The following is a 24,492-nucleotide window of genomic DNA, read 5'->3' on the forward strand; positions in this document are numbered from 1 at the left end:
ATCTCCAGGAGGTTAGCCCAAACTCTGGGTGGCACGGTGGCACAATGGTTAGCACTGCTGCCTCACAGCGCCAGGGACCCGGGTTCGATTCCGGCCTCGGGTGACTGTCTGTATGGAGCTTACGCGTTCTCCCCGTGTCCGCGTGGGTTTTCTTCCGGGGGCTCCGGTTTCCTCCCACACGCCAAAGATGTGCAGGATATATATGTGGATTGGCCATGCTAAATTGTTCCTTATTTCCGAAAGATGTGCAGGTTAGGTGGATTGGCCATGCTAAATTGTCCCTTAGTGCCCATAGATGTGCAGGTCAGGTGGATTGGCCATGCTAAATTGCCCCTTAGTGTCCAAAGATGTGCAGGTTAGGTGGATTGCCCATGCTAAATTGCCCCTTAGCGTCCAATGATGTGCAGGTTAGGTGGATTGGCCATGCTAAATTGCCCCTTAGTGTCCAAAGATGTGCAGGTTAGGGGGATTGGCCATGCTAAATTGCCCCTTAGCGCCCATAGATGTGCATGTTAGGTAGATTGGCCACGCTAAATTGCCCCTTAGTGCCCATAGATGTGCAGGTCAGGTGGATTGGCCATGCTAAATTGCCCCTTAGTATCCAATGATGTGCAGGTTAGGTGAATTGGCCATGCTAAATTGCCCCTTAGTGTCCAAAGATGTGCAGGTTAGGGGGATTGGCCATGCTAAATTGCCCCTTAGCGCCCATAGATGTGCATGTTAGGTAGATTGGCCACGCTAAATTGCCCCTTAGTGTCCAAAGATGTGTAGGTTAGGTGGATTGGCCATGCTAAATTGCCCCTTAGTGTCCAAAGATGTGCAGGTTAGGTGGATTGCCCATGCTAAATATTTGGGGTTACGGGGAAAGTACCTGGGTGAGATACTCTGTTCGAGTGTAGACTCGACGGGCCGAATGGCCTCTTTCTGCGCTGCAGGGATTCTATGATTTTATCTCTGGGACTTGTGTGAGATGACGGAGAACTGTTCCTTTGGGACACCCAGTTTCCGGAAGCTTCAAGGGGTGAATTGGAAGGAGAAAATCCAAGTTGAGAAATACCTCAATCCAACGGTTCCTGGGGTAAAAGCAGTTCACAGCTGATGGACAACACTCATTACCTCAGACAGGAACTCCCCTTCCCCCCACTCCCACTCAAAACCTTGTGGGAACCCTGACAAAAATCCCTCACCATCCGTCATCCATTATTTCTTGAATCAAGAGTGACGGCGGTTGGAGCCACCGCACGGTTCTGGAATGTTCCTCACATGGCCAAGGTATTTCCTCTTCACTGATGGCTGGCGATGGAGGGGTGCCTGGGAATCAGCTCTGGGGAGGTGTGCTTATAATTCTGCCCCACCTCCCACCGGTAACAGGACCCTTTTTTCTTTCCCCATTACCTCAGCACAGGGAAGGTAACTGATGATGGAATGAATCAGTTACTTCACGGCTAACGACCTCTGAGTGGCTTTTAGTGAATGAACGGGGATTGAATGTTTCTGTATGTTGTGTGAGGGCCGGTTGTGGCGTCCTCCCTCATTTCTGTACAAACTCGATTAGCCCCCTCACATCACGGTGGCACAGTGCTGCCTCACAACACCAGGGGCACGGGTTCGATTCCTGGCTTGGGTCACTGTCTGTGCGGAGTTTGCACGTTCTCCCCGTGTCTGCGTGGGTTTCCTCCGGGTGCTCCGGTTTCCTCCCACAATCTGGAAGACGTGCATTGACCCGAACAGGTGCTGGAGTGTGGCGACTAGGGGAATTTCACAGTCACTTCATTGCAGTGTCAGCCTACTTGTGACACTAATAAATAAACTTTAACTTTATAAAAAGCCTGATTTGCTGGAATTGTACTTTTCAAAAATGCAGTCAATTTTCCAGCTATCCCAGCATGCCTTCTGAGTTTTAAAATATAGTCAAGTTAGTTAACCCCTACAGTCTCGCATTTGAATGTAAGTGCGAACAGGCGCAGGAGTGTGGCGCCATGTGGCGGATTTTCACAGTAACTTCATTGCAGTGTTAATGTAAGCCTACTTGTGACACTGATAAATAAACTTTACATCAGGGAGCGGGTGGGGAGATTGCAACAAGGAAGTCCCTGGAGTCGGCCTACACCAACCCAAACCTGCCGATGCCCGGCCAATACATCGGCTGCTCACCCAGAAGGGGCAAAAATGCCATTCGGATCAGTAATCTTCATTCCCTGTTTTACTGTTTTTTCCTCTGGGCCTCCCATCGCGCCAGCCTGGTTGGATAAGACCAGAGTGCCAAGGATTAAGGGCAGTGCGCCTACGGCAGCGGGAATGGTGCCAACATGCCAACACGCCTCCATTCAGAATCACTTCCCCATCATAAATCCCGCTGCCATGCCAACCTGGCTTTAGTCTGCTGCGCCAACATTGGGCCCTCCTGAACTGTTTCTGTCTGTACAAATTGGCACAAGTGGGATGGCACGGTGGAACAGTGGTGAGCACTGCTGCCTCACAGTGCTGGGGACTCGGGTTCGATTCCTGGCTTAGGGTCACCGTCCATGCGGAGTCTGCACATTCTCCCCGTGTCTGCGTGGGTTTCCTCCGGGTGCCCCGGTTTCCTCTCACAGTCCGAAAGATGTGCGGGTTAGGCGGATTGGCAGTGCTAAATTTCCCCTTGGTGTCAGGGGGATTAGCAGGGTAAATATGCGGGGTTACGGGGATAGGGCCTGGGTGGGATTGTGGTCAGTGCAGACTCGATGGGCCGAATGGCCTCCTCCTGCACTGTAGGGATTCTATGATTGCCAGGAACCCTGACTATAACTGTGCTGCCCCACCCCTCCCCCCCTCCCCCAGTCAATGACAGAGGGAATTCGGGTTAATCAGTGAACAGTCATAGAATCAGAGAGCACCATGTACCCATTCTTATCCAATGAGTCCCAATCTCTGGCACCTACCCTCCAGCCCCACCATGTCCATCCCTGCTGATAATGGTCCCATTCCCCATTAAAAGTTACCAGGGAATAGCCAGAGGATTGAGGATAGGAATAAGGGTGTTTTGCTTTTTTTTTGTTCATACATGGCATCGCTGGCTGGCCAGCATTTCAAAGAAACCCTACAGTGCAGAAGGAGGCCATTCGGCCCATCGAGTCTGCACCGACAACAATGCCCTGCTATCCCTCTAACCTACGCATCTCAGGACACTAAGGGGCAATTTAACATGGCCAATCAACCTAACCCGCACATCTTTGGACTGTGGGAGGAAACCGGAGCACCCGGAGGAAACCCACGCAGACACGAGGAGAATGTGTGGACTCCACACAGGCAGCGACCCAAGCCGGGAATCGAACCCAGGTCCCTGGAGCGGCGAGGCAGCAGTGCTAATCACTGTGCCACCGTGCCGCCCATCCTTAGTTGCCCATTCTTAGTTGCCCTTGGAGAGTCAACCATATTGCTGTGTCTATGGAGTCACATGTGGGCCAGACTGGGTAAGGATGACAGATTTATTTCCCTAAAAAAGGCATTAGTGAACCAGATGGGTTTTCCAACAATCGACAACGGTTTCATGGTCATCAGTAGATTCTTAATTCCAGATTCATTTTATTGAAATCAAATTCCACCATCTGCCGTGGCGGGATTTGAACCCAGGTCCCCAGAACATTAGCTGAGTTTCTGGATTAATAGTCTAGCGATAATACCACCAGGTATTACTGCAATTGTATAGGGCATTGGTGGGGCCACACAGAGAGTATTGTGTGCAGTTTTGGTGTCCTTATCTGAGGAAGGATGTCCTTGCTATAGAGGGAATACAGCGAAGGTTTACCAGGCTGATTCCTGGGATGGCAGGTCTGTCATATGAGGAGAGACTAAGTCGGTTAGGATTATATTCACTGGAGTTTAGAAGAGTGGGAGGGGATCTCACAGCAACTTATAAAATGTTAACAGGATAACACGGTAGATTCAGAAAGTATGTTCCCGATGATGGGGGGAGTCCAGAACTAGGGGTCATAGTTTGAGGATAAGGGGTAAACCTTTTAGGACTGAGGTGAGGAGAAATTTCTTCACCCAGAGGGTGGTGAATGTGTGGAATTCACTCCCACAGAAAGTAGTTGAGGCCAAAATGTTTGATTTTGATTTGATTTATTATTGTCAAATGTATTAACACACAGTGAAAAGTATTGTTTCTTGCGCGCTATACAGACAAAGCATACCATTCATAGAGAAGGAAAGGAGAGAGTGCAGAATGTAGTGTTACAGTCATAGCTAGGGTGGAGATAAAGATCAACTTAGTGCGGGGTATGTCCATTCAAAAGTCTGACGGCAGCAGGGAAGAAGCTGTTCTTGAGTCGGTTGGGACGCGACTTCAGACATTTGTATCTTTTTCCCGATGGAAGAAGGTGGAAGAGAGAATGCCTGGGGTTCGTGGGGTCCTGGATTATGCTGGCTGCTTTGCCAAGGCAGTGGGAATTGTAGACAAAGTCAATGGATGGGAGGCTGGTTTGCGTGATGGATTGGGCTACATTCACGACCTTTTGTAGTTCCTTGCGGTCTTGGGCAGAGCAGGAGCCATACCAAGCTGTGATACAATCAGAAAGAATGCTTTCTATGGTGCATCTGTAAAAGTTGGTGAGAGTCGTAGCTGACATGCCAAATTTCCTTTGTCTTCTGAGAAAGTAGAGGCGTTGGTGGGCTTTCTTAATTATAGTGTCGGCATGGGGGGACCAGGACAGGTTGTTAGTGAACTGGACATCTAAAAACTTGAAGCTCTTGACCCTTTCTACTTTGTCCCCGTTGATGTAGACAGGGGCATGTTCTCCTTTACGCTTCCTGAAGTCGATGACAATCTCCTTCGTTTTGTTGACATTGAGAGAGAGAGATTATTGTTGCCGCACCAGTTCACCAGATTCTTCTTGCAATCACATGAGTTTAGATATAGCTCTTGGGGCTAAAGAGATATGAGGGGAAGGGGGGATCAGGATATTGAGTTGGATGGTCAGCCATGATCATTATGAATGGCGGAACAGGCTTGAAGGGCCAAATGGCCTCCTCCTGCTTCTAGTTTCTATGTTTCTATGAATTTCCTTGTACGAGCTTGTTTACCATACAGTTGCTGTGTTTGACAGAGAACCCACCTCAACACTGCTGATCCCCTTAACCGGGTGTTATTAACAAGACATGTCCTGGTCAGAGACAGAGAACTTTATTTTTATTACGGGCACCCTGGATTCAAAACTATTTTTACACTTTGAGGGTGGCATGGTGGCACAGTGGTTAACACTGCTGCCTCACAGCGCCAGGGATTCAAACGGCCATATTCCAGGGGAGATCCACAATAGTGTGATGGGTGGAAAGGGTGGGGGAGAGAGGTGAAGGGATGTCAGGCTGTAGTCAAAGTGTTCTACGTTCATCCATTAAAACCCTCACACCTAAATACGTGAGAAGAATTGCATCGACCAGCCATTGACCTGTTGGCAGTGCCAGCAGATGCTCTGGGCCAACAGAGTGGCAGAGCCATCGCTGTGTGGACAACAGGTATCAGAGCACTGGACACTGTCATGGGCAACCATGGTTCCTTTCTCCACCTCCAATGATGTCCTACAGAGAGGACCTCTTGGGTGCCAAAAACATGCCCGTCCTGACTTGGAAATATATCGGCCATTTCCTTCACTGTCGCTGGGTCAAAATCCTGGAACTCCATCCCTAACTGCACTGTGGGTGTACCTACACCACAGGGACTGCAGCGTTTCAAGAAGGCGGCTCGCCACCACCTTTGCGAGGGGCAATTAGGGATGGGCAATAAATGCTGGGCCTGGCCAGCGGCGCCCATGTCCCATGAATAAGGAAAAGGAAAATAATTCTCCTCGTAACCAGCCCTTTCAACATCATGTTCACCTTGACACTTCCCAAAGAGCAGGGACATGCTTCGACCTGTAACCACCAACTAAAACAGATTATCTAGACATTTATCTCCTTGCTGTTTTTGGAATCTTGCTGTGTAAAAATTAGTTGCATCGCCACTTATATTACAACAGTGACTACGGTCCATTGGTGTCAAAGCATCTCTGGAGGCTCTGGAGGTTGCTATATAAATGCAAACCTGTCTTCCATTTCTTTCTATTACCTCCTGACACCCCAAAGCCTGTCCACCATCTACAAGGCACAAGTCAGGAGTGTGATGGAATACTCCCCACTGGCCTGGATGGGTGCAGCTCCAACAACACTCAAGAAGCTCGACACCGTCCAGGACAAAGCAGCCCCGCTTGATTGGCACCCCATCCGCAAACACCCACTCCCTCCACCACCGACACTCAGAAGCAGCAGTGTGTACCATCTACAAGATGCACTGCTGCAACTCACCAAGGCTCCTTAGACAGCACCTTCCAAACCCACAACCACTACCATAGAGTCATAGAGGGTTACAGCATGAAAACAGGCCCTTCGGCCCAACTTGTCCATGCCGCCCCTTTTTTTAACCACTAAGCTAGTCCCAGTTGCCCGCGTTTGGCCCATAGCCCTCTATACCCATCGTACCCATGTAACGCTTTTTAAAAGACAAAATTGTACCCACCTCTACTACTACCTCTGGCAGCTTGTTCCAGACACTCACCACCCTCTGTGTGAAAAAATTGCCCCTCTAGACCCTTTTGTATCTCTCTCCTCTCACCTTTAACCTATGCCCTCTAGTTTTAGACTCCCCTACCTTTGGGAAAAAGTGTTGACTATGTAGCTGATCTGTGCCCCTCATTATTTTATAGACCTCTATAAGATCACCCCTAAGTCTCCTACACTCCAGGGAAAAAAGTCCCAGTCTATCCAGCCTCTCCTTATAACACAAATCATCAAGTCCCGGTAGCATCCTAGTAAATCTTTTCTGCACTCTTTGTAGTTTAATAATATCCTTTTTATAATAGGGTGACTGGAACTGTACCCAGTATTCCAAGTGTGGCCTTACCAATGTTTTGCCTTACCAAGGCCTGTAGATTCTGTCTCTCAGAATACCTTCCAACAACTTACCCACGACAGATGTGAGGTTCACCGGCCTGTAGTTCCCAGGCTTTTCCCTGCCGCTCTTTTTAAACAAAGGCACAACATTTGCCACCCTCCAATCTTCAGGCCCCTCACCTGTGGCTGTCGATGATTCAAATATCTCTACTATGGGATTTCCTCCCGAGTCTCCCACGACGTCCTGGGATACACTTCATCAGGCCCCGGGGATTTATTTACCTTGATGCACTTTAAGACTTCCAGCACCTCCTTCTCTGTAATGTGTACATTCCTCAAGACATCGCTATTTATTTCCCCAACACATCCATGCCTTTCTCAACAGTAAATACTGATGAGAAATATCCATTTAAGATTCATCCATCTCTTGTGGTTCCGCACATAGATGACCTTGTTGATCCTTAAGAGGCCCTACTCTCTCCCTTGTTACTCTTTTGTCCTTTATGTATTTGTAGAAGCTCTACCATCTAGAGGGGCAAGGGCAGCGGATACATGGGAACACCACCACCTGCAAGTTCACCTCCAAGCCACTTGCCATCCTGACTTGGAAATATATCGGCCGTTCCTTCGCAGTCGCTGGGTCAAAATCCTGGAGCTCCCTCCCTAACAGCACTGTGGGTGTACCTACACCTCAGGGACTGCAGCGAGTGCAAGATGGCGGCTCACCGTCACTTTCTCAAGGGGCAATTAGGGATGGGCAATATATGCTGGCCAACCAGTGACACCCACATCGCGTGCATGAATCAGAAATAGAAATACAAAATGATGGAAATACTCGGCAGGTGTGGCAGCTTCTGTGGAGAGAGAGAGAGAATCATAGAATCCCTACAGTGCAGAAGGAGGCCATTCGGCCCATCGAGTCTGCACCAACCACAATCCCACCCAGGCCCTAGCCCCGTAACCGCAGGTATTTACCCTGCTAGTTCCTCTAACCTACACATCCCGGGACACTAATGGACAATTTATCATGGCCAATGCACCTAACCTGCACATTTTTGGACGGTGGGGGGAAGTCAGAGCACCCGGAGGAAACCCACGCAGACACGGGGAGAACGTGCCGACTCCACACAGACAGTAACTTGAGGCCGGAATTGAACCCCAGCCCCTGGCGCTGTGAGACAGTAGTGCGAACCACTGTGCCAATGTGCCACCCATTCAGCCCATCGAGCCTGTGCCAACAACAATCCCACTCAGGATCTGTACCCGTAACCCCATGTATTCACCCTGCTAATTCCCTGACACTAAGCGCCAATTTACTATGACCAACGCAACCAACCTGCACCTCTTTGGACACTAAGGGGCAATTTAACATGGCCAGTCCACCTAACCTGCACATCATTGCGGGAGGAAATTGGAGCACCGGGGGGAAACCCACACAGACATGGGGAGAACGTGCAGACTCTACACAGACAGTGACCCGAGGCTGGAATCGAACCTGGGTCCCTGGCGCTGTGAGGCAGCAGTGCTCACCACTGTGCCACCGTGCTGCCCTAGAGAGAGCAGGATTTTCTGTCACTGTCTGTGTGGAGTTTGCACCTTCTCCCCGTGTCTGCGTGGGTTTCCTTCGGGTGCTCCGGTTTCCTCCCACAGTCTGAAAGACGTGCTGGTTAGGGTGCATTGGCCGTGCTAAATTCTCCCTCAGTGTACCCGAACAGGAGTGTGGCGGCTCAGGGATCGTCACAGTAACTTCATTGCAGTGTTAATATAAGCCTACTTGTGACACAAATAAATAAACTTTAAACTTAGCATCCGATAGAGGAGTGACATTAGCTGGATAGCTTTGGTTTGATTTGATTTATTATTGTCACATGTATTGGGATACAGTGAAAAGTATTGTTTCTTGCGCGCTATACAGACAAAGCATACCATTCATAGAGAAGGAAAGGAGAGAGTGCAGAAAGTAGTGTTACAGTCATAGCTAGGGTGTAGAGAAAGATCAACTTAATGCAAGGTAAGTCCATTCAAAAATCTGACAGCAGCAGGGAAGAAGCTGTTCTGAGTCGGTTGGTACGTGACCTCAGACTTTTGTATCCTTTTCCCGATGGAAGAGAGAATGTCCGGGGTGCGCGGGGGTCCTTGGTTATGCTGGCTGCTTTTCCCGGGGCTGCGGAAGTGTAGACGGAGGTGATGGATGGGAGCGGGTCACCTCTCTCTCTGGGGCCTGGGCGATTCAGTGAGGCTGCAAACTCTGAGTTCTGATAGCAGCGAGGGGTTAACATGGAACGCAGAGTGGAGGAGGGTCACAGACGCACTCTTGCTGTTTAATTGTCACAGAGGCGCGGGCAAGACTGTTGAAATCGCCAGTAAAATCCAGTTCATAAAATGGAAGCTCACCTTATCTAGTTACTGAGAATCAGTAATGGGGGTGGGAGTCAGCCACTTCCCCACTGCCAAACCTTGGCATAAAATTCCATCTGTTAATGAAACAGCGATACCCGAAATTCAGTTGTCGGGGAAGCCACCTGGAATGTTTAACAACATTTCATCAGCCCTTGAGAAGGCCGTCAATAGTGTTCCCCTTCCCCCCCACCACCGCCCCCCACCCTGCCCTTGAGTTGCTCTGAGTGTAACCCTCTCCCTCTCCTGTTTCCTTCGCTGCTGATCTTCTCGATACCAAGCCCGGTCTGAGCTGTGGGAGGCACGGTGGCGCAGTGGGTTAGCACCGCTGCCTCACAGCGCCAGGGACCCGGGTTCGATTCCCGGCTTGGGTCACCGTCTGTGCGGAGTCGGCACGTTCTCCCCTGTGTCTGCCTGGGTTTCCTCCGGGTGCTCCGGTTTCCCCCCACAGTCCGAAAGACGTGCTGGTTAGGTGCTAAATTCTCCCTCAGTGTGCCCCGAACAGTTGCCGGAGTGTGGCGACGAGGGGATTTTCACCGTAACTTAATTGCAGTGTTAACGTCAGTCGACTTGTGACACTGACAAATAAAGAAAAGCTGTGACCTCTCCCGTCATCAGCTGAATGGAGTCAAACTGCTGAACAGTGTGGCAATGGTGTTAAAGGCATCAGGACATTGAGGTGGTCATAATCACAAGGGGGCTGGACAGAGTGGACAGGGAGAAACTGTTCCCGCTCGGAAAAGGATCGAGAATGAGAGGGACACGGAGTTAAAATGATTTGCAAAAGAAGCAAATGTGACGTGAGGAAAAACTTTCTCACCCGGCGAGTGGTTGGGGCCTGGGATGCGCTGCCTGGAAGTGTGGTACTTTTCACTGTATCCCAATTCCAGTTCCAGCTCGTCATCAAATCCCTACAGTGCAGAAAGAGGCTATTCGGCCCATCGAGCCTGCACTGACCACAATCCCACCCAGGCCTTATCCCCGTAACCTCAGTATTTACCCTGCTAATCTCCCAGACAAGGGGCATGGCCAATCCACCTAACCTGCACATCTTTAAACACTAAGGGCAATTTACCATGGCCAATCCACCTAACCTACACATCTTTGAACACTAAAGGGCAATTTAGCATGGCCAATCCACCTAACCTGCACATCTTTGAACACTAAAGGGCAATTTAGCATGGCCAATCCACCTAACCTGCACATCTTTGGACACTAAGGGGCAATTTAGCATGGCCAATCCACCTAACCTGCACATCTTTGCCCATTAAGGGGCAATTTAGCATGGCCAATCCACCTAACCTGCACATCTTTGCCCATTAAGGGGCAATTTAGCATGGCCAATCCACCTAACCTGCACATCTTTGGACAATTTCAGACAGTTACATGAATAAGATGGGTATAGAGGGATATGGGCCAAATATGGGCAATTGGGATCAGCTTTGTGGTAAAAACTGGGCGGCATTGACAAGTTGGGCCGAAAGACCTGTTATGACTCTGTGACTAAGGGGGAATTTAGCATGGCCAATCCACCTAACCTGCACAGCTGTGGAGTGTGGGAGAAAACCGGAGCACCCGGAGGAAACCCATGCGGACACGGGGAGAACGTGCAGACTCCACACAGACAGTTAGCCGAGGCTGGAATTGAATCCGGGTCCCTGGCGCTGCGAGGCAGCAGTTTTAACCACTGTGCCACCGTGCCGCTCCAACATGTGAGGATAATAAATTGAATCAAAGCGAGGCATTTGCTTGTGACAGTGCAACGGTGCCAGAACCACGCAGCGCAATTTCATCCGTCTTCTGCCGTTCCCGATCTCTCCCTCCCTGCAAAGCGTCTTCGAATCTCTCACCGCAGCGCTGAGGGCGCCTTCTCCTGCGAGTGGCTCCTTTAAGAGAGACCAGTTCCGCGCTACCTCTGCAGGAGGAGGAAGAAGAAGGAAGGTTGAGATCAGTCTTGAGCTGTAAATCTCGGTGACTGATATTTGCATATAGTCATTTGGATCTCTGGCTAACTAATTGAGTCATCCATCTCGGCGAGAACCAGCAAAGCACAAACAAGCCTCTTGCAGCCTTCTAAATATTAAATATATGTTAATGAGTGTTAGAAGCAGGGCAGCGGTGCATGTAAATGATACTCACTTAGTCTGAATCAATCTTAACATTGCTTTTGCCGTCATGTGTTATCAGTGATGGATTCTGTTTGTAACTGGGGGATATAAAGGGAGTGTTCCTGCCTCATCACTCACACATTGGCTCCGACACAGCCCTTCAGAGAGCAAGCCTGTCCTTCTTCGATAATCCATGCTCTTCATCTGGGCTTGCGTTTACCTTCGAAGTGCTCGCCCGCCCCCCCCCCGACCCCGGTTTCGCTGACCGACAGAGACGTTCCGTTCCCCCCGTCCGACCGGCAACGCCGTCTCTGTGTCGGATTTCACCCCCCTCCCTCGCACAGTGTCTCAGACTCATAAGGACATCAGAACTCTGAGCAGGAGTAGGCCATCTGGCCCGTCCAGCTCACTCCTTTGCTGAAGAAACGAAACAAAATAATAAACCAATCGAACTCAATTGAAGGAACGTGCGGAGGAGGCGAAAGGGGAACTGCCTCGAACCAGAGCAAATCACAAATGAAACTTATCGAGTAGACTCATAGAATCCCGACAGTGCAGGAGGAGGCCATTTGGCCCATCGAGCCTGCACCGACAACAATCCCACCCTATCCCCGTAACCCCACATATTTATTCTGATAATCCCTCTAACACCAAGGGGCAATTTAGCATGACCAATCCACCTAACCTACACATCTTTGGACACTAAGGGGCAATTTAGCATGGCCAATCCATCTAACCTACACATCTTTGGACACTAAGGGGCAATTTAGCATGGCCAATCCACCTAACCTACACATTTTTGGACACTAGGGGACAATTTAGCATGGCCAATCCACCTAACCTACACATCTTTGGACACTAAAGGGCAATTTACCATGGCCAATTCATCTAACCTACACATCTTTGGACACTAAGGGACAATTTAGCATGGCCAATCCACCTAACCTGAACATCTTTGGATACTAAGGGGCAATTTAGCATGGCCAATCCACCTAACCTGAACATCTTTGGACACTAAGGGGCAATTTAGTATGGCCAATCCACCTAACCCACACATCTTTGGACAGTAAGGGGCAATTTAGCATGGCCAATCCACCTAACCCACACATCTTTGGAGTGTGGGAGGAATCCGGAGCACTGGAAGGAAACCCACGCAGACCCGGGGTGAACGTACAAATTCCACACAGACAGTCACCCAAAGCCAGAATCGAAGCCAGGTCCCTTGGCGCTGTGAGGCAGCAGTGCCAACCACTGCGCCACCATGAAAACATGACTTGAAAGCATCGAACTACAATGTGATAAGAGGAGGCATCGATGAGGCAGCCCAGTCCCTGCGGTGTCCAGTGGGCCCATGATACCTCGGGGATGCTGGGGGGGGGGGGTTACCAAATGTGATCGCAGCTTTACAGTAAAGAGAAACGATATTGTTTCAATTTACTGCTCTCGTGGCTTTCCTCGCCAATATAAGGTTACAAATTCCAAACACTGAGGTGGCTGCTTGGATTGTATTGATCTGAAAAGTAAGTTAAAGAAAGACTGGGCACAGCTGAGATCAAAGCCGGTGGAAATCAAACACCTACAGAGGATTAGAGAGCGGAACATTAGCTGAATAATATGGCCCTGTGTGTTTATGGGGTTAGACACCTGAATAAAGGGATGAATTTTGGTGCATTTTTTTCCTTCATATATTTTCCAAAGTGTTGCGGATCCAGACGGCATTACCGCTGGGCAGTCAGGTCCCAGAACGCAACCGATAGACCATAACTTTTATTCATTCTTTCATTTCGAGACCTGGAGGAACAGAGTTACAGGGCTGCCGATGAACTTTCGGCAAATGAATAAAACTCCTATTCATTTAAAGTTTATTTATTGGTGTCACAAGCTTACATTAACACTGCAATGAAGTTACTGTAAAAATCCCCTAGTCGCCACACTCCGGCGCCTGTTTAGGTACACTGAGGGAGAATTTAGCACGGCCAATGCACCTAACCTCTGCATCTTTGGACACTAAGGGGCAATTTAACATGGCCAATCCACCTAACCTACACATCTTTGGACACTAAGGGACAATTTAGCATGGCCAATCCATCTAACCTACACACTTTTGGACACTAAGGGACAATTTAGCATGGCCAATCCACCTAACCTGCACATCTTTGGACACTGAAGGGCAATTTAGCATGGCCAATCCACCTAACCTACACATCTTTGGACACTAAGGGGCAATTTAGCATGGCCAATCCACCTAACCTGCACATCTTTGGACACTAAGGGGCAATTTAGCATCGCCAATCCATCTAACCTGCACATCTTTGGACACTAAGGGGCAATTTAACATGGCCAATCCACCTAGCCTACACATCTGTGGACAGTAAGGGACAATTTAGCATGGCCATTCCCCCTAGCTCACACATCTTTGGACTGTGGGAGGAAATCGGAGCACCCGGAGGAAACCCACGCAGCCACAGGGAGGACATGCAGACCCCGCTCAGACAGTCACCCGAGGCCGGAATCAAACCCGGGTCCCTGGCGCTGTGAGGCAGCAGTGCTATCCACTGTGCCACTGTGGAAAAGATTGATTATAACACATTACTCCTTCACCCCACCTATATCTTTACAGGTGTACACAGGTCGATTTTTTGATTTGATTTATTATTGTCACATGTATTGGGATACAGTGAAAAGTATTGTTTCTTGCACACCATACAGACAAAACATACCATTCATAGAGTACATAGAGGAGAAGGAAAGGCGAGGTAGAGAATGTAATGTTACAGTCACAGCTAGGGTATAAAGAAAGATCAGCTAAAGATAAGGTAGGTCCCACCAAAAGTCTGATGGCAGCAGGGGAGAAGCTGTTCTTGAGTTGGTTGGTACGTGATCTCAGACTTTTGTATCTTTTTCCCAACGGGGGAAGAGAGTATGTCCTTGATTATGCTGGTTGCTTTTCCCGAGGCAGCGGGAAGTGTACATGGAGTCAATGGATGGGAGGCTGATTTGCGTGATGGACTGGACTACATTCACAACCCTTTGTGGTTTGGTTGGCAAGGATAACACAAGTTACAAAATTACTCTTATACTCTACTGTTCTCAGTAAGTCCCCAGTCCTTGTAAAGCAACAGGCAACTGTGGTCAGGTGCCCCACTCTCTGAAGCACCAGACCCCCACCTCATTCAACTTCTGTGGACTTCTCATCCAATTCCGCCAGATGTTTACCACACTGGGAGCCAGCTGGTCTCACTGGAATTCTAACTTCCACAAGTGTTTTCCAAATCCACTCTCAATAAAACATGTCTTAGAATTTTCTCCCAAACAATGGTTGCCTTCAACAAGGATCCTGTTCCAGGATTTCAGTCTCTCCCGTCAGTATTCCTCTGCCTTGGACTGCCATGTTCATTCAGGTTTCCACACAATCTCTAAGGTAGCCAGCCATGCCAACAGGACCCCATTCCTTCACAGGCTATAATAAGATGTCACCAAACTTTTGATTTACCTCTGACGTTTGGCTTCTTATCTGGTTGGATTTAAATCTGGCCCTTGAAACTGTCCCTTTAACTCAGAGCATCGTTTTGTACCAACTCCCTGGTTTCTGAACTTCCTTAGATTCTTTTGAGAAGTCTGTTCCCTGAGGCTCCCTCGTGCTAACCAGCTGCCTCTGGGTCTCTGACTTAAAAGTTCATTCTAATTGAGGGTGGTGTCGATGGGGAGTATGTGGTGGGTTGTTCTGTTGGGGGGGTTTGTGGGGGGTGTTTATGGGCGGGGCGTCTATGGGAGGGGGGTCCATGGGAGGGATTTGTTGGGGGTGTCCATTGGGGGGGTGTCTGTGGGGGGTTGGTGATCAGGGGGTGTCTGTGCGGGGGGGGGGGTCTATGGGATGGTCTGTGGGGGGTGTGTGAGGGGTCTGTGGGGAGGTGGCCTATGGGGTGTGTTCATGGGGGGGTCTGTGGGGGGGGGTGGTAATCAGTGGGGGGTCTGTGGGAGGGCGGTCTCTGGGAGGTACTGCAGGCAGCAAAGAAGGCAAATGGTATGTTGGCCTTCATAGCGAGAGGATTTGAGTATAGGGATAGGGATGTTTTGCTGCAATTGTACAGGGCGTTGGTGAGGCCACACCTGGAGTATTGTGTGTAGTTTTGGTGTCCTTGTCTGACGAAGGATGTTCTTGCTATAGAGGGAGCGCAGCAAAGGTTTACCAGGCTGATTCCTGGGATGGCAGATCTGTCATATGAGGAGAGACTAAGTGGATTAGGATTATATTCACTGGAGTTTAGAAGAGTGAGAGGGGATCTCATAGAAATTTATAAAATTCTAACAGGGTTAGACAGGGTAGATTCAGAAAGAATGTTCCCGATGGTGGGGGGAGTCCAGAACTGGGGGTCATAGTTTGAGGATAAGGGGTAAACCTTTAGAACTGAAGTGAGGAGAAATTTCTTCACCCAGAGGGTGGTGAATGTGTGGAATTCACTCCCACAGAAAGTAGTTGAGGCCAAAACGTTGTGTGATTTCAAGAAGAAATTAGATATCGCTCTTGGGGCTAAAGGGATCAAGGGATATGGAGGGAAGGGGAGGATCAGGATATTGAATTCAATGATCAATCATGATCATTATGAATATTGGTCCCCTTATTTGCGGAAGGATATATTGGCCTTGGAGGGAGTGCAGAGAAGGTTCACCAGGTTGATGCCAGAGATGAGGGGTGTTGATTATGAGGAGAGACTGAGCAGATTGGGTTTGTACTTGTTGGAATTTAGAAGGCTGACGGGGGATCTTATAGAGACCTATAAGATAATGAAGGGGCTGGATAGGGTAGAGGTGGAGAGATTCTTTCCACTTAGAAAGGAAGCTAGAACTAGAGGGCACAGCCTCAAAATAAAGAGGGGGTCAGTTTAGGACAGAGTTGAGGAGGAACGTCTTCTCTCAGAGGGTGGTGAATCTCTGGAATTCTCTGCCCACTGAAGTGGTGGAGGCTACCTCGTTGAATATGTTTAAATCACGGATAGATGGATTCCTGATCGGTAAGGGAATTAGAGGTTATAGGGATCAGGCGGGTAAGTGGAACTGATTCGCTTCAGATCAGCCATGATCTTATTGAATGGCGGGGCAGGCTCGAGGGGCTAGATGGCCTACTCCTGCTCCTATTTCTTATGTTCTTATGTTCTTAATAGTGGAGCAGGCTTGAAGGGCCGAATGGCCTACTCCTGCTTCTAGTTTCTCGGTTTCAATGTTCCTCTGAGGTATGACTAAAACAGGGGAGGGAATGTTCAGTGCAACACGCCGCCATTGGCCGGCGTCAATATCTTCCAGCATTCTCAGCGAGGTTTTCTGTTGAATACAGCCCTGCTGCTGGCAAACCCACGGTGAGGAAGGGCTGGAAAATCCCGTGAATGGCTGGGAAGTTCTGGCCAGTGTTTCAGGAGCAACTTGTTTCTTCCAAGTTCGACTGTGGTCATGGAGGTAACGAGTTCCGAGACTACAACAGGATCTTGATCAACTGGGTGACTGGGCCGAGGTATGGCAGATGGAGTTTAATTCAGATAAATGTGAGGTGTGATAGTTTGGTAAGACAAACCAGGGCAGAACTTCCACAGTTAATGATAGGGCCCTGGGGAGTGCTGCCAAACAGAGACAGCGAGGGGTGCAGGTACATAGCTCCTTGAAAGTGGCATCATGGGTAGACAGGGTGGTGAAGGAGGCGTTTGGAACACTTGTCTTCATCGGTCAGGGCATAGAGTACAGGAGTTGGGACGTTATGTTACAACTGTACAAGACATTGGTAAGGCCACATTTGGAGTACTGCATACAATTCTGGTCATCCTGCTGTAGGAAGGGTGTTATTAAACTGGAAAGGTGCAAAAAAAGATGTTCCCGGGACTGGAGCTTTGAATTATAAGGAAAGGCTGGATAGGCTGGGAGTTTTTCCCCTGGAGCGTTGGAGGATGAGGGGGTGACCTTATAGTGGTTTATAAAAGCATGAGGGGCATAGATAAGGTGAATAGCCCAGGTCTTTTCCCCAGGGTAGCGAGAGTCCAAAGCTAGAGGGCATAGGTTAAAGGTGAGAGGGGAAAGGGGACCTGAGGGGCAACCTTTTCACACAGAGGGTGGTGCGTGTGTGGAATGAGATACCAGAGGAGGTGGTAGAGGCGGGTACAATGACGACATTTAAAAGGCATTTGGGCAGGTCCATGGATGGGAAAGGTTTAGAGGGATAGGGGCCAAACGCAGGCAAATGGGACTAGTTCAGTTTAGGAAACCGGGTCAGCATGGACAAGTTGGGCCGAAGGGCCTGTTTCCGTGCTGCATATCTCTATGACTCTATGAGGGCTCCTTGATACAATGTCAGGAAAACCGCTGTCAATAACAGGACCTTCGGAAGATTCAAGCTGTTTTTAACGTTCTTTCCTGGGATGTGGGTGTCGCTGGCTGTGTCAGCCTTTATTGCCCATCCCGAGTCGCCCCTTGATCTGAGTGACTCACTTGGCCATTTCAGAGGGGCAGCTATAAGTGTCACATGTCGGCCAGACTGGGTATGGGCGACAGATTTTCTTCCTTTCTAAAAATTTTTAATTTTACTCATTAGTCGCAAGTAGGCTTACATCAACACCGCAATGAAGTTACTGTGAAAATCCCCTAATCGCCACACTCCGGAGCCTGTTCGGGTAACACTGAGGGAGAATTTAGCACGGCCAATGCACCCTAACCAGCACGTCTTTCAGACTGTGGGAGGAAACCGGAGCACTCAGAGGAAACCCATGCAGACATGGGGAGAACATGCAGACTCCGCACAGGCAGTGACCCGAGCCAGGAATTGAAACCAAGTCCCTGGTGCTGTGAGACAGCAGTGCTAACCACCGTGCCACCCCAAAACCAGGTGGGTTTTCCCGATAATCAGTGATAGCTTCAAGATCACCATTACTGAGACCGGTTTTCAATTCCAGATTTTATTGATTGAATTTAAATTGCATTATCGGCCGTGGTGGGGTTCGAACCCGGGTCCCCAGAGCATTGACCTGGGTCTCTGGATTGCTAGTCCATAAGACCATAAGATATAGGAGCAGAATTAGGCCATTCGGTCCATCGAGTCTGCTCCGCCATTCAATCATGGCTTATATGGTCCTCATCCCCATTCTCCCGCCTTTTCCCATGAACCCTTGATCCCCTTATTGATCAAGAACCTATCTATCTCTATCTTAAAGACACTCAATGACCTGGCCTCCACAGCCTTCTGTGGCAATGAGTTCCACAGATTCACCACCCTCTGGCTGAAGAAATTCCTCCTCATCTCAGTTTTAAAGGAGCGTTCCTTCACTCTGAAGTTGTGCCCTCGAGTTCTAGTCTCTCCCACTAGTGGAAACATCCTCTCCACGTCCACTCTATCCAGGCCTCTCAGTATTCCGTAAGTTTCAATTAGATCCCCCGTCATCCTTCAAAACTCCATCGACTATAGTCTCCTCAGCCACTCCTCATGTGACAAACCCTTCATTCCTGGGATCATTCTTGCGAATATCCTCTGGACCCCCTCCAAAGCCAGCACATCCTTCCTTAGGTATAGGGCCCAAGACTGCTCACAATACTCCAGATGTGGTCTGACCAGAGCCTTATACAGCCTCAATAGTACATCCCTGCTCTTGTATTCTAGCCCTCTAGAAATGAATACTAAAATTGAATTTGCCTTCCTAACTGCCAACTGAACCTGCACGTTAACCCTAAGAGAGTCCTGAGCCAGGATTCCCAAGTTTTTTTTATTTTATTCATTCGTGGGACACGGACGTCACTGGCTGGCCAGCATTTATTGCCCATCCCTAGTTTCCCCTTGAGAAGGTGGTGGTGAGCTGCCTTCTTGAATCGCTGCAGTCCATGTGCTGTGGGTTGACCCACAATGCCATTAGGGAGGGAATTCCAGGATTTTGACCCAGCAACTACAAAGGAACGGCCGACATATTTCCAAACCAGGATGGTGAGTGGCTTGGAGGGGAACTTGCAGGGAGGTGGTGTCTCCATGTATCTGCTGCCCTTGTCCTTCTAGATGGAAGTGGTCGTGGGTTTGGAAGGTGGTGTCTAAGGATCGTTGGTGAGTTGCTGCAGTGCATCTTGTAGATGGTACACACTGCTGCTACTGAGAGTCGGTGGTGGAGGGATTGAATGTTTGTGGATGGGGTGCCAATCAAGTGGGGCTGCTTTGTCCTGGATGGTATCGTGCTTCTTGAGTGTTGTTGGAGCTGCACCCATCCAGGCAAGTGGGGAGGATTCACACTCCTGACTTGTGCCTTGTAAATGGTGGACAGGCTTTGGGGAGTCAGGAGGTGAGTTACTCGCCACAGTATTCCCAGCCTCTGACCTGCTCTTGTAGCCACTGTGTTTATGTGGTGAGTCTCTGGTCAATGGTGACCCCAAGGATGTTGAGAGTGGGGGATTCAGTGACGGTTACACCATTGAATGTCAAGGTGGTTAGAGTGTCTCTTATGGTCATTGCCTGGCATTTGTGTGGCGCGAATGTTATTTGCCACTTGTCAGCCCAAGGCTGGATATCGTCCAGAACTTTGTGGCTTCAGATTTCCGAATCCTTTCCCCCATTTGGAAAATAGTCTGCACCTCTATTCTTCCCACCAAAGTGCATAACCTCGCACTTTTCCACATCGTATTCCACCTGCCACTTCTTTGCCCACTCTCCGAACCTGTCCACGTCCTTCTGCAGCCCCTCCTCCACTTCCTTGTGGACCAGTGGCAATGCCCCTACACCCCCGCTTAACCACCACTCCCCCCCCCACCTCCCCCCCCCCCCCCCCCCCCCGCCCCCACCCCACCCCCGCCACCCCCCAAGGTCAAGCTGAGAATGCTGCTCGTGTAAACCTATTTGAAAAATGTATTATCCAGAGTTCCGCTTTAGTTGGTTAAAGTCTTGTCAGGGGCTGAATGAATCCATTATTGAGTTACTGAGGGCAAGGCCAGATAAAATAAATCTCCGTAAAAGCACTCAGATGTGAACTATTGCAAATCTCTGCAGAGTACTTGGGTCACAGGGTGCCGACAGAGATGGGTTACAGCGTACCACGAGAAAGGGTCAAGGGATAAGGAATGCGCCTCACACTCAGAATAACCCCGGGCCCAGTTCTGTTTGGGGGCTTAGTGAATTACACCGGTAAATTCATACCAAACCTGACAACCCTATTGTGGAGATGCCGGCGTTGGACTGGGGTAAGCACAGTAAGAAGTCTCACAACACCAGGTTAAAGTCCAACAGGTTTATTTGGTAGCAAATACCATAAGCTTTCGGAGCGCAGCTCCTTCGTCAGATGGAGTGGATATCTGTGTGGATATCCACTCCATCTGATGAAGGAGCTGTGCTCCGAAAGCTTATGGTATTTGCAACCCTATTGTATCCATTGAGTGAGGAAAGGGGGGGATTCTGTGAAGTTGAACAAGGGAGTGCGATCCAGTATTTTAAAGGTTTGAATCGGTGGATTGTCAAATTCCTGCGCACCACGGTGTGCGCAGAAAGATTAAGCTTAGCATTATGAGGTAAATGGAGAGTATTCCATCGCACTCCAGAGTAGAAAGGAGTGGCTCAGTGGTTAGCACTGCTGCCTCACAGCGACAGGGACCCGGGTTCGATTCCTGGCTTGGGTCACCGTCTGTGCGGAGTCTGCACATTCTCCCCATGTCTGCATGGGTTTCCGCCGGGTGCTCCGGTTTCCTCCCACAGTCCAAAGATCAGCTTCTTCCCTGCTGCCATCCGACTTTTGAATGGACCTACCTCGCATTGAGTAGATCTTTCTCTACACTCGAGCTATTACTGGAACACTGCATTCTGCACTCTCTCCTTTCCTTCTCTGTGAATGGTATGCTTTGTCTGTATGGGCACTGTAAGTAGTCTCACAGCACCAGGTTAAAGTCCAACAGGTTATTTGGTAGCACGAACTTTGGGAGCGCTGCCCCTTCATCAGCGCTCCGAAAGCTAGTGGCTTTTGCTACCAAATAAAACTGTTGGACTTTAACCTGGTGATCTGAGACTTCTTACTGTGTTTACCCCAATCCAACACAGGCATCTCCACCTCATGTCTGTATAGCACGCAAGAAACAATATTTTTACTGTGTACTAATACATGTTGTGGACAACACAGAGTTGCTGAGCAGAGACTGATTGCCAAGTTCCGCACACATGAGGACGGCCTCAACCGGGATCTTGGGTTCATGTCACACTATCTGTAACCCCCACGACTTGCCTGGGCTTGCAAAATCTCACTAACTGTCCTGTCTGGAGACAATACACATCTCTTTAACCTGTACTTAACCCTCTCTCCACCCACATTGTCTGTACCTTTAAGACTTGATTACCTGATGAAGGGCGGCACGGTAGCACAGTGGTTAGCACTGCTGCTTCACAGCTCCAGGGACCTGGGTTCGATTCCCGGCTTGGGTCACTGTCTGTGTGGAGTTTGCACATTCTCCTCGTGTCTGCGTGGGTTCCCTCCGGGTGCTCTGGTTTCCTCCCACAGTCCAAAGATGTGCGGGTTAGGTTGATTGGCCATGCTAAAATTGCCCCTTAGTGTCCTGGGATGCGTCGAATAGAGGGATAGTGGGTAAAATATGTAGGGATATGGGGGTAGGGCCTGGGTGGGATTGTGGTCGGTGCAGACTCGATGGGCCGAATGGCCTCTTTCTGTACTGTAGGGTTTCTATGATGATTCTATGACCTGTAAAGACTCGCATTCCAAGCATTATTTTGTAAATTGAGTTTGTGTCTTTATATGCCCTGTTTGTGAACAGAACTCTCACTCACCTGACGAAGGAGCAGCGCTCCGAAAGCTAATGGTTTTTGCTACCAAATAAACCTGTTGGACTTTAACCTGGTGTTGTGAGACTTCTTACTGTACTAATACATGTGACAATAATAAATCAAATCAAATCAAAGATGTGTGTGCGGGTTAGGTTGATTGGCCATGTTAAATTGACCCTAGTGTCAGGGGGATTAGCAGGGTAAATATATGGGGTAATGGGGATAGGGCCTGGGTGGGATTGTGGTCGGTACAGATTCGATGGGCCGAATGGCCTCCTTCTGCACTGGAGGGATTCAATTTTGATTCTATGATGACACAATTGAGATGGAAAGAGAGTCGGGGTGAGAGGGAGAGAAAGAAGTCTGGAGTTGTACCAGAAGTTTCAGGTGAATGTCAGCACCAGTGGTTACCCAGGAAGTGCTGTGGAAATGTGTGGTCCTCGTACATACTTTGTCAAGGTGTTTGTCCATGTAAAGGTTAGGTTTGTACATGAAGATTTTGTTTTCGCTTCAGAGGCTCATGAAAAAGGAAGGAATTGGTGAAAATCCAATGAATTGGATCGCTAGGATGAGGGTAGGATCCCAATAGTCACTCCAACACAGCTTGTGCCCGAAACGTGTTCAAGATTCCGATTGAGAATCAGATAGACATCTCTGATCAGGAGGACAATTTCCATTCAAGATCAGAATCAGTCTTCGGCGGAGAAAACTGCTCCTCAGATGCAGCCTCCAATAGGATTTCCTCAAACTCTGAAATTCAAATACTGTCTCAGTATAAAGGTGTTATTTCCCTTGACATTGGAATCCTTGCGATTGTCCTGATGAGTGCAAGATGAAAAGCTTCGACAAAATGTCTCTTTTCAGCAATACGCCTGTTCCTGTACCAACAAGCAACTATTTATATAATCTGCATATGTACTTTCTCACTCAAGGGGGAGGGGCATAATAGTATAATAGCACCCTTGTTAGGTCATTTGTGTATGCATGTATATATAGGCAAATCAGAATAAACTAGTTTCAGTTGGTATCTGACTTTACATGTGGCACACTGTCTCTTTTTTGTCCTGCAATGATATAATAGCAAGGATTGTTTTTTTTAACCATTCCACCCACCTGTTCCCCATAACATGGGTGGTGGGTAATGCACCTTACCTGTTAGCCTTTAGGCCTATTGGGCCCTTCTGTAGCCATGTAATGGTCATTCTAGACCCTCAACCTTTGATTTGCTTTGATTTATTATTGTAACATGCATCAGTATATAGTAAAAAGTATTGTTTCTTGTGCGCTACACTGACAAAGCATACTGTTCATAGAGGAGGAAAGGAGAGAGTGTAGAATGTAGTGTTACAGTCATAGCTAGGGTGTAGAGAAAGATCAACTTAGTGTGAGGTAGATCCATTCAAAAGTCTGATGACAGCAGGGAAGAAGCTGTTCTTGAGTCGGTTGATACGTGACCTCAGACTTTTGTATCTTTTTCCCGATGGAAGAAGGTGGAAGAGAGGATGTCCGGGGTGCGTGGGGTCCTTGATTATGCTGGCTGCTTTCCCGAGGCAGCAGGAAGTGTAGACGGAGGGTGGTTTGAGTGATGGATTGGGCTTCATTTACGACCTTTTGTAGTTCCTTGCGGTCTTGGGCAGAGCAGGAGCCATACCAAGCTGTGATACAAACAGAAAGAATGCTTTCTATGGCGCATCTGTAAAAGTTGGTAACGGGTGTGTTTCCTGGTACGGAGGGAAAGGTTGGAAAACGGGGTTGAGGTGCCAATCAGCCATGGCCCAATAAGGTGGGAAAAGGAAGATGAGGGGCTGAATGGCCTCCTCCTGTCCCTGCGATCCGAAGCTGAGGAACCCGATTGGTCAGATTTTCAGAGTGCGCTTCTTGGATTCAGGTTCAGGATTCCTCGATGGTTGAATAATAATTTCCCAAACAAATTGGAGAGTAGTTTGGAATCAATCAATATCGCCCATCAGGTCTCCCAAGAGAGACAATTACTGGGGAGCAATGGAATGGCGGTAATTAAAATCCAATTCATCACACGCAGGGCCGTATCGATCGTTTGAGATGACAGATTAATTTGGATGACCACAATTTGGCTTTGTCAATTGACCAATTGAGACAAAACCCCATAGAGTTTGACTTCATCAATGGTTACCCCACTGAAAACAATGGCCCAAATCTCCCAGCCACAGCTGCCGGGGGGAATCGTCAGGGGAGGGACAGTAAATATGATGGACAGGCCAAAGATCCGTTGACCTGGAGCGAGGGTTTCCAGTCCCGGGGCGGGCGAGACCGGAAAATTCTGTCCAGTGA

This window comes from Mustelus asterias, chromosome 24, assembly GCF_964213995.1.
Source record: "Mustelus asterias chromosome 24, sMusAst1.hap1.1, whole genome shotgun sequence".
Lineage (NCBI taxonomy): Eukaryota > Metazoa > Chordata > Chondrichthyes > Carcharhiniformes > Triakidae > Mustelus > Mustelus asterias.